We start from the raw sequence: 9,243 nt of genomic DNA on the forward strand, positions 1-9,243 counted from the left end.
GACCACTCACAGTAGAGTTCTACCCAGTCTTGGGCAGTTATTATGCTCAGGAGCCACTTGGCAATATCCAGAGGGACATATACTATTGGGGATCGACTCAGAGCTGTACACATGTAAAACATGTGATCAGCCATTTGAGTTATCTCCCCAGTCTCCAGATATAATCTTTACCTTTGTTCTTCAACAGGTAAGGAGTTTGTTCTTTGGCTTTTTTTTCTTTCTTTTTGCGTCACACCTGGCAATGCACAGGGGTTACTCCTGGCTTTGCACTCAGGAATCACTCTTAGCGGTGCTGAGGGGACCATATGGGATGCTGGGAATTGAACCTGGGTCGACTGCGTGCAAGGCAAATGCCCTACCTGCTGTGTTATCGCTCCAGCCCCTTTCTTTGGCTTTTTCTTCAAGAAATATTTTTCTGTATCTTTGATTTTCTACCGTTTGAATATAATATATCTAGGTATAGTTTGTTGTTTTGTTTTTGGCATTTATCCTCCTTAGGTTCTCTAAGTTTTCTATTTCTGTCATCTCATGTCTGACATTACACTGGGAGATGATCCAGTCATTTTTCTTCTTCTTTTCCCATCATTCTTCACATGTAACTTTTGCTTTTCCACTTTTCCTTCTAGTAATCCTACAGTGCATATGTTAACATATAATTTTTAGTTCTTCCATAGTTCTTGAATATTGTTTTAGTCTTTTCAGTCTTTTTTCTTTGCTTTTTACTTTTGGACATTTCTGTTGCACTGCCCTCAGGCCCAAAAACTCTTATGTTCAGCCTTATCTGATTTCCTTAGAAGCTCATCAAAGGCACACTTCATTTATGGTAGTGCTTGTATCTACAACGTTTCTTTCTTCATTCCTATAATTCCATGTCTCTGCTTATACCATCGAGTGGCTTTTTTTTTTTTTGGTGGGGGGGAAGTCCTCAGCAGTACTCAGGGCTTATTCCTGCCACTGCACTCAGGGATTACTCCTGGAAGGCTCAGGGGACTATATGGGATGCTGGGATCAACCCATGCAAAACAAATGTCATACCTACTGTACTATCTCTGCTATCTCTGTGATTACACGCCCCCATCTAGTGAGTCTTGTATGCTGTCTGTACTAGAGTCTGCAGCATATTATCATAAACTGTTTTGAATTCCTCATCTGATTACTCCAATCTTCCTGCCCGGAGGGAGTACTCCCTTTGTGTCTTTTTTATGACTTTTTATAAAAAGTCACATTTTATGACTTTTACCTTTTACTGTGTCTTTTTCTGAGGGGAAGGGATGGGGGTGTCACAGGCAGTGGTACCCGTGGCTTACTCCTGGCTCTGTGGCCAAGGAACCATATGCAATGGCAAGAGGATCAGACTGGGGTTGGCTGCATGCAAACTAAGAGTCTTAAGCCTTGTACTATCTCTCCATTCCCAAAAGTGTTTTTAAAAGGTGCTTTGGGATTTGGGCAACACCTGGCAGTGCTCAGGACTTATTCCTGGCTCCGTGCTCAAGGATCAATCACTCCTGTTGCCCAGGAGACCTTGTGTGGTACCAGGGACTGAACCTCGGTTGGCAATACACGCGGCAAGTATGTAAAAGTATGTAGGTGCCTGCTGTTCTCCCTCTCTGGCCCCTCTTACTGTCTTGTAATCTTTTTCTTGGCTGGTGGACCTGACGTGTGGCATAAGGTAATTGCCAGTAGTCCTTTAGTAATGTGATAAAATCAGTCACATGCTGCTTGAGAAGTCTTATGAGCACATGTCAGTCTTTCTCAGTGAGCCCGTGTCTCTGCACCGAGAGCTTCACAAGTGCTTCTTGCATATCTAGTCTTTCTCCTTAGTCAGGCAAGGACGGCTGGACCATGTGGCCCTGAGTGCGTCCCTTTCCCTGGATCATTTATGCTCTAAGACTCCATAAGGCACATCTTGTTGAGAACAAAACATTCTGGCACACTTCAGGATGACTGTTTCTCTATCCCCTGGCTGAATCATGAGGGGTTTTTCCTCCCACTTTTCATGTTATAACCTGGTCAAGCTCTGAAATTAAAATTCATAAAAATGTGGCATCCTCTATCAGTCCCCCTGAGTCATGGATCATGAGACTTCTGTTTTGTTTTGTTTAATTCTCATCCAGCAGGTCTGGGGTGGGAGGGGGGGAGCTCCAACCATAACAGATGCACCCATGGGCTCCAGGGAGATGACACCCTAACCCCAGGGCATAGAGGGCAGGGCAGAGCAGGTCCCCTAGTCCAGGATTGTGGACAGAGGGAAAAGACTCCCTGTAGCCTGTCCTGCAGGGTAAGGATGGGGTGCTGGTGGAGATGGGGGCAGCCCATAGAAATGGAACTCAGGCTAAGTGTATGCATGAGTGCATATGTGTGCATGCACATGTGCATGTGTGCACATATGCATGAGTGTATGCTTGTGTGTGTGATCTGTGGGCAGTGATGGTGGCCGAGGGCTGCAGATCTGTGGTTGTTTGTAGGATAACAATGGTTTGTTGTTTCTCCCTGGCCGCAGGGAGCTTAGGTTAATTGGGTTACACCCATCACAGTGCTCCCGAGGCACTCCCATTCCTGTGTTTATCGTTAGCCTCTTCCTTGTGCTCTGCTTTCCCAACTGGTCAATCACCTTTATCCCCAAATCAGAGTCTGTTGATTTGGATTTGTAAGTGAAATATTGCTTTTCTCTTCTCCTTATATCTTTTTGCATAGTTTACTTCAGGGCAATGTCCTTTTCTGTATAGACACAGAAAGACAGTTAATGCTATGCTTTTGTAACATGGGAGTTAATTAACTTGAATAATATTCACTCCTGGGCATCTGTTTTCTCGACTTAAGCCTCAGTTGTCCTTAATTCCTAACACCCCAAAAGCAGGGTCCTGATGAGGGACTGGATGGACCCAGGGCAAGCTGTGAGCTACCCTGGCATCAAAAAGAGCCAGGCCAAGAGCCGTAATAGTTAACTATAAGTTAAAACCAAGCTCCCGGAAGAGAGTGATGCAGAGAGTCCCTTGCCCGAGCGCCTGGCTATCTTCCCTGGGGCCCCTCGGAGGGGGTGGGCTCCAGCTTCCCTCCCTGCCCCAGCAGAGCTCCCACTGCCAAAGACCTCCGGAGCCTAGCCACAGACATGCTCAAGGCCCCTCTCCACATGCATCAGACAAGCCTCACGCATGAAGGTACCGGCAGAGGAACCCAGGTGTGGGACCTGGGGCTGAGACCTCTAAGCCTGCTCGGATCGGGACTGGGCCTCCTCCGCCCAGATTTCCCATTTCCCCGTAGCTAGGTTGTCACACCCAGGGACTGCCCCCAGCTCTGTGTAATCCCATCAATGGACAACATCCAGAGACTTAAAAGCAAGCTCTGGGAAGCACGCAGCCGCTTTGCAGCCGCGAGGTATCTTATAGCCTACTTCTCCCTCTGGGAGAACCTGGCAAGCTATTGAGAGTTTCCTGCCCACACGGGAGAGCCTCACAAACTCCCCATGGTGTATTCATATGTCAAAACCAGTACAATGATGGGTCTCATTTCCCTGACCCTGAAAGAGCCTCCAATGTGGCATCATTTGGAAGGACGAGTAGAGAGGCTTCTAGAACCTCAGGGCTAGGACGAATGGAGACGTTACTGAGACTGCTCCAGAAATTCGACGATCAACGGGATGATGATGATGATGATGATGATAAGTTAAGAGCACATTTATGGACAAATTCTGTTATGTCCCAAAGAGTAACAACTAGATTAGGGCCCTGCTAGGGTTCAGAAAGACTAAGCTGGCCTGAGCACTGTAGTCTGGGACCTAAAGTGAGATATCCCCAGGAGAGCCACCGATAAACTTAATGTATCTCTGGGTCCATACAAAATGGCTAATATTAAGGAATAGAATTAAGATGAATGTTTAAATGGTGACTGGACTGAGGAAAGGAGAAACACACCCTTTTCGCCCTTGAGGCTCTCCTGGCTGGGGGAGACCTTTGTCTTATCTTAGAAAAGCCTCCCTCAGAAGGAAGGGCTTTCCTGGGTAGATTGTGCTACCAGACCTAGCTGTGGTTGCTACCCCCAATTCTTGGAGGTTGGTATGAAATGGATGTGGAGAGACTGGCCTGGGGGACAGGAGGAGATGGGAGTGAGGGGCAGTGTGAGACTGGAATGGGGCACTTAGTGAGACTGGAACAGGCATGTGGGAAGAATGTTATAAATGACAACTGATCACCAACCAGCCTGGCAGCCCTGTTTCCTCCTTCCTGCATCTGTTGGGGGCAGCTGCAGGCCCGGGTGGGGAAGCGGCACAGTGCCGGGTGCGAGAGAACACTACCACAACCAATCCCTTCTTTATTATTATTATTTTTTAATATACAGTTGTTTTAAACACGGAAGGTAGGGAGTCATTTTACTAGGGATATGTGGGTTCCGGGTTGCTGCTGAGGGCAGTTTCGCCACCCTTCCTGAATCTTAAGGCCATTTCTGCCCCATGTGCAGTAACAGAACCCCTAGAAGGCATCTTGCCCCACCAGCTGTTTGGACCAGTCTTGCAATGGCCTGGTGGTTATAAGCCACATTAAGTGCTTCACCTGCTGTTATTCTGCATGTTTCCAAGACCTGCATCTGCCTCTCAGAAGGGAGCCAGTGAGGGCCACTCGGTTCCAGTTCCCTGCAGGATGCCATGCGTTGCTGAGGCTCGGGTCCACTGCTACCCTGCTGATGGGGGGGGGGGTCCACAGGCAAGACACCACAGGATGTGCCTCATTTCCCAAGCAGCAACGGCCCTTCTGCCTCGCTGGTTCAGAATCATCTCCCAGCCTGCACGTGGCCTGTGAACCTATGGGCATCGGAGCCAATGTCAAGAGCTTCTCTTCAAAGTTTGCTTGTGTGCCTGCTCACATAGGAACCGCAGGACATTAATCATGGGACCGTGTGAAGCTTACAAGCCACACATTGGGATTTGGACTGTGGGGTCTTGGCCCTGAGGTCTCCCTGTCTTCACTGGTACTGCCACACACCTGCTGTCACTCTTCTGGGACCCACGCCTAGCACGGAGGAATCCAGAGGGAAGGATAGGATGACAGAGATGGAATATGAGGCACAGGACAGATGGCATTGGGGTACTGTGTCACCTGGACAGCCCAGAGACACCAAGAGAGAACCCAAAGCCCTGTCAGGCTACGGCAGTGAGCACGCCTGTCGGGCTCAGTTTACCACCATTACTTTTCCCTCCCTGGACCTCCAGGCTTATCCTCGCATCACCTCCAGCTACAAGTCAGCTCCAGGACAAGCACTCCTGTACAGATCCCAGGAGGGAACCCAGAAGGCGGTTTATGTTTCGCACATGGATTTCTGCTTTCGTAACTTGCGGTTTCTCTGCAATCACCTGTGGGTCTCTCCAGTTTGGAACACAAATATCTCCACTTCTCTTACCGAGTTAAGCACTGGATTGTCCAGTTTGTTCAGATGTTCTCTCACTGTTAGGATAGGGTGTTCGTTTTCAAAACACCAAAACAAGTGGCCCTGCAAACCAGGAAGCCACATTTTTACCTTGAATGGGTTTGTAGGAGCTGGTATTTAGAAAACTAGCCCCTGGTGGCATTACTTGCAAATATTCTTTTTCCCACTTGGTCACGTGACTTTACCTGTAGGGTTTGTTTGTTTGTTTGTTTGTTTGTTTGTTTTTGCCATCCAACTGTATTCCTTACATGGGTAGTTGCTGTGCTGGGTGCAAAGCAAATTAGAAAGAATAAGACTAACATTTTCCCTTTTTTCTTCATTAAAATCCACAAACAGCAGCATCAGACATGGTCAGAGGTCTGGACTCCAGGTTTGAGCCTAATGAAAGAACAATAAAATCTGTGGCTGCCAAATCCACAAGAGCCCCTACAACATACAGCTGCTGGCAAGCTCAAAGGAGGAAGAAATGGCTCCTCCAGTTCTGAAGGTTCTTTCCCATCTCTCCCCTCTACCAAAAATGATTCTTCACAACTTTGGTTCCAAGGGCCCAAGACATTAGATTGCTGTTCTCCTTCCTGACCCCATCAAGTGGGGGTGTGCGTCCAGATGTTATTTTTTGGGGTAGGTAACATCTGGCAGTGCTCAGGGGTGACTCTTGGCGGTCAATACTTCAGGGACTGTGTGCAATGACAAGGATGGACTCTGTTGGCTGTGAGGCAAGCGCCTTAACCCCTGTCCTATAGTTCTGGTTTAAAGAAATCCATGAGCCTGAAGTATTTTAAGGCTCATGGATTTAAACCTTTCTGATGTTTATTTATTTGGTTTTGGGGCCAATAGTGGGCTGTGCTAAGAGCTTTTCCCTGGTCCTGTGCTCAGGGATCACTCCTAGAAGTACTCAGGGGACCAGATGGGGTGCCAGGGATTGAACTTGGGCCAGCTGCATGCAAGGCAGGTGCTCTGCCCATGGTACTGTCTACCCAGTCCCCTAGCTGTTGTGTTTTAATCCATTGCAATTAGACATGCTCAGCAAAAGATCCTCTTCACAGTGAATTGTGAGTTTTTTTCTAGAAACATTCACTGGTCTTGCCTCACATCTGGTATGACCGTATGTTTTAGATTCATTTTGTAGTTATTTCTCTAGAAGTCTTTGAGTTATTAGGAGACCAGGGTCTAGGTTTAACTGCCTCATGGGAGAGTTACCTCATGTTTCCTGGCTTAACTGCAGGGAAATTAGACCAGGGCTATTTCTTGCTTAACTCCAACACTGATAACTCTGATCACAGCTTAGTTATAAAATGGGAACATTGCTTGTATTTCTCTAAGGCTTCTATTTGCTTCTCAATGGAAAGCATTGATTTCTACTTTTTCTACATACTAAAAGGAACTTTAAAGAACACTGATATCTGAAAGCATCCCCTAAGATCTGGCCGGGGCATCGATATTCTTTGGGGTTCTGTTTTGGTTTTTTGGGGGCTATGCCAGGGACTACTCTCATCTTGGTGCTTCGGAGTTGCTCCTGGCAGTGCTCAGTAGACCATGCGGTACCAAAAATCAAATCCTAGGTCTGACACACTCAAGGCAAGCGCTCCACCACTGACCTACGTGCCAGGCCCACCGTGTGAAGCCCCCGGATGGAGTTCCACTCAAGCAGCAGAGCAACATTCTGTAAATAAGAAGTCACACACACGCTTGTGCTTTACCACACAGCAGGATCTCTAAACAATATACCTTGAGGTAAACTGTTTGTCGAGTACTCCACTGCTGAGAGTTGGTACAAGTGGCTTCCCCCCTAACTCCCAGCACTGCTTCAATCCATCCAAGGGATACTTGTATCTTATTTGTCCTTGTCAGGACTCGGTGGCACATTTAAAAAGTTTACTCCATAAGAAAGCCTTTTTCCACCCCGCCCTGATGGGACTCTGAGATGCCGCCCACAAATGCCCCACCTCCCCCCCCCCCAACCATGTCTATTTATTAAACTCCTTAACGGTCATGATCCCAGACACACACAAACAAATCTTGGAACCGAGAGGCTCTTGGCAGAAATCTCTCCAGGCCTAATTATTAAAATTTTAGCATTCATAACCAGCAATAGAAAACAAACTGTCTGATGTTGCCTTTTTGGCAGGTCTGAGTGTTGGGGGAAAATTCCAATAATAACAGTGGTGGGACTGGGGCCAAAATATTGAATGTAATCAAAGTAGAGAGTAATGTGGAAATTATCTGCCACACAGGTAGGGGTAGGGGTGGGATGGGGGGTATAGTGGGGTTTTTGGTGGTGGAAAATGTGCACTGGTGAAGGGATGGGTGTTTGATCATTGTATGACCGAGACTCAAACACGAAAGCTTTGTAACTGTTCTCACAGTAATTCAATTAAAAAAAAAAGTGTTTTTCTGGTGAAACCCCTCACTCACATCTTTCCAGGGAAAGGCTCAGCTTTAGATTTCTTGTGTTTTTTAAATGTTATTTTTAAGACTATGATAACACTGAGTTTATCAAGGCTACTGAAAGCTTCAAGCTCAGTTTCAAGATGAATGTCTTTTGATTTAAAGAATCCTGCAGAATTAGATTATTGCTTCTCAGAATGCAATCCACAACCCAGCAGGATATCAAGATCACCCCGAGCCTGTCAGAAATGCGAAAACATCAGCCTCAGCCCAGTTCTGATCATTGCAGAACTTTCAACATACCCAACACAAATGCTTGTTGTGCATACAGCCACCCACACTGAGTCTTGAACAACTTGAGCCTCACTTCTCACAGCTCTAGGCTACTGAGATGACTCAGTCACCTCGGAGCCCCAGCCCCACACAGCTGACGGCTATGAAGGAAGTTTCCATTGGTTCCAGTCAAAAAGTTTTGATATGAAGCCTCTGATCTCCCTTTGCTTAGAGCATTTGCTTAAAATAAAATGAAACAAACATAATTGTACATTCTATTTCTCTGAATTATTCGGGGGACCACACAGCTATTCATTCTTGGGGGCTAGAGGCCACTTCGGGTGCCAGGGATCAAACTCAGGACATCCACATGCAAGGCTTGACCACTTGAGTCACATCCTGGACCTATCAACCTATCAATCCTTTCTTGTCCTTCAGGAGAGAGAGAGTGTGAGTGTGTGAGATCAACCTATCAATCCTCTCTTGAAATTCAGGAGAAAGACAGACAGAGAGACAGAGAGACAGAGAGGGTGTGTATCCTGCAATCTTGAACTGTCTTTCCCAAGGACTAGGAGCCCTTGCTTTGAGATACCAAGACAGACCCACTGCAGGTTCCCCACTGTGTGAGGACAAAACCTAGCTCAATCAACTGGCAGATACAATTCCCTGCCTCAGAAACCTCATACTTCCCAGACTTTTTGTCCAGTGGTGGGTGCAGTGAACCCCATACACATTAGAGATGTGAAAACAAACTACTAAAATTCCTTATCATAAACTAATGCCACATCAATTTTTTATAAACAAGGGGAGGTGGAGAAAATGTATGATGGTAGTATTAATTATAAGATGCATCATTCCCTCAGTGCCTTATAACGCCTGGCCCTGAGCAGGCAGGCAGTGAAGGGGCTCACAAAAAGCAGCCCCCAGGCAGCAGCCCCACCCACCCACTCTCCTTCGCCTCAGTGTCTTTTGGGCAGCAAAGATTGCTCACCAGAGCTCGGCTGGGTTGTAGGAGCCCGAGAGACCACAGGCCCTGGCACAGGCAGGGCAATGCTGATGGCTACTCACAGACTGCAAAGTCTTGTCTCCAGGCCTCCAGAAGTCTGGCCCTTCCCGGGCTGTGCACCCACCACCCGCCAGGCCCGGCTGAGACTTGGTCCCGAG

This window comes from Sorex araneus, chromosome 11 (assembly GCF_027595985.1).
Source record: "Sorex araneus isolate mSorAra2 chromosome 11, mSorAra2.pri, whole genome shotgun sequence".
In the NCBI taxonomy this organism is placed as follows: domain Eukaryota; kingdom Metazoa; phylum Chordata; class Mammalia; order Eulipotyphla; family Soricidae; genus Sorex; species Sorex araneus.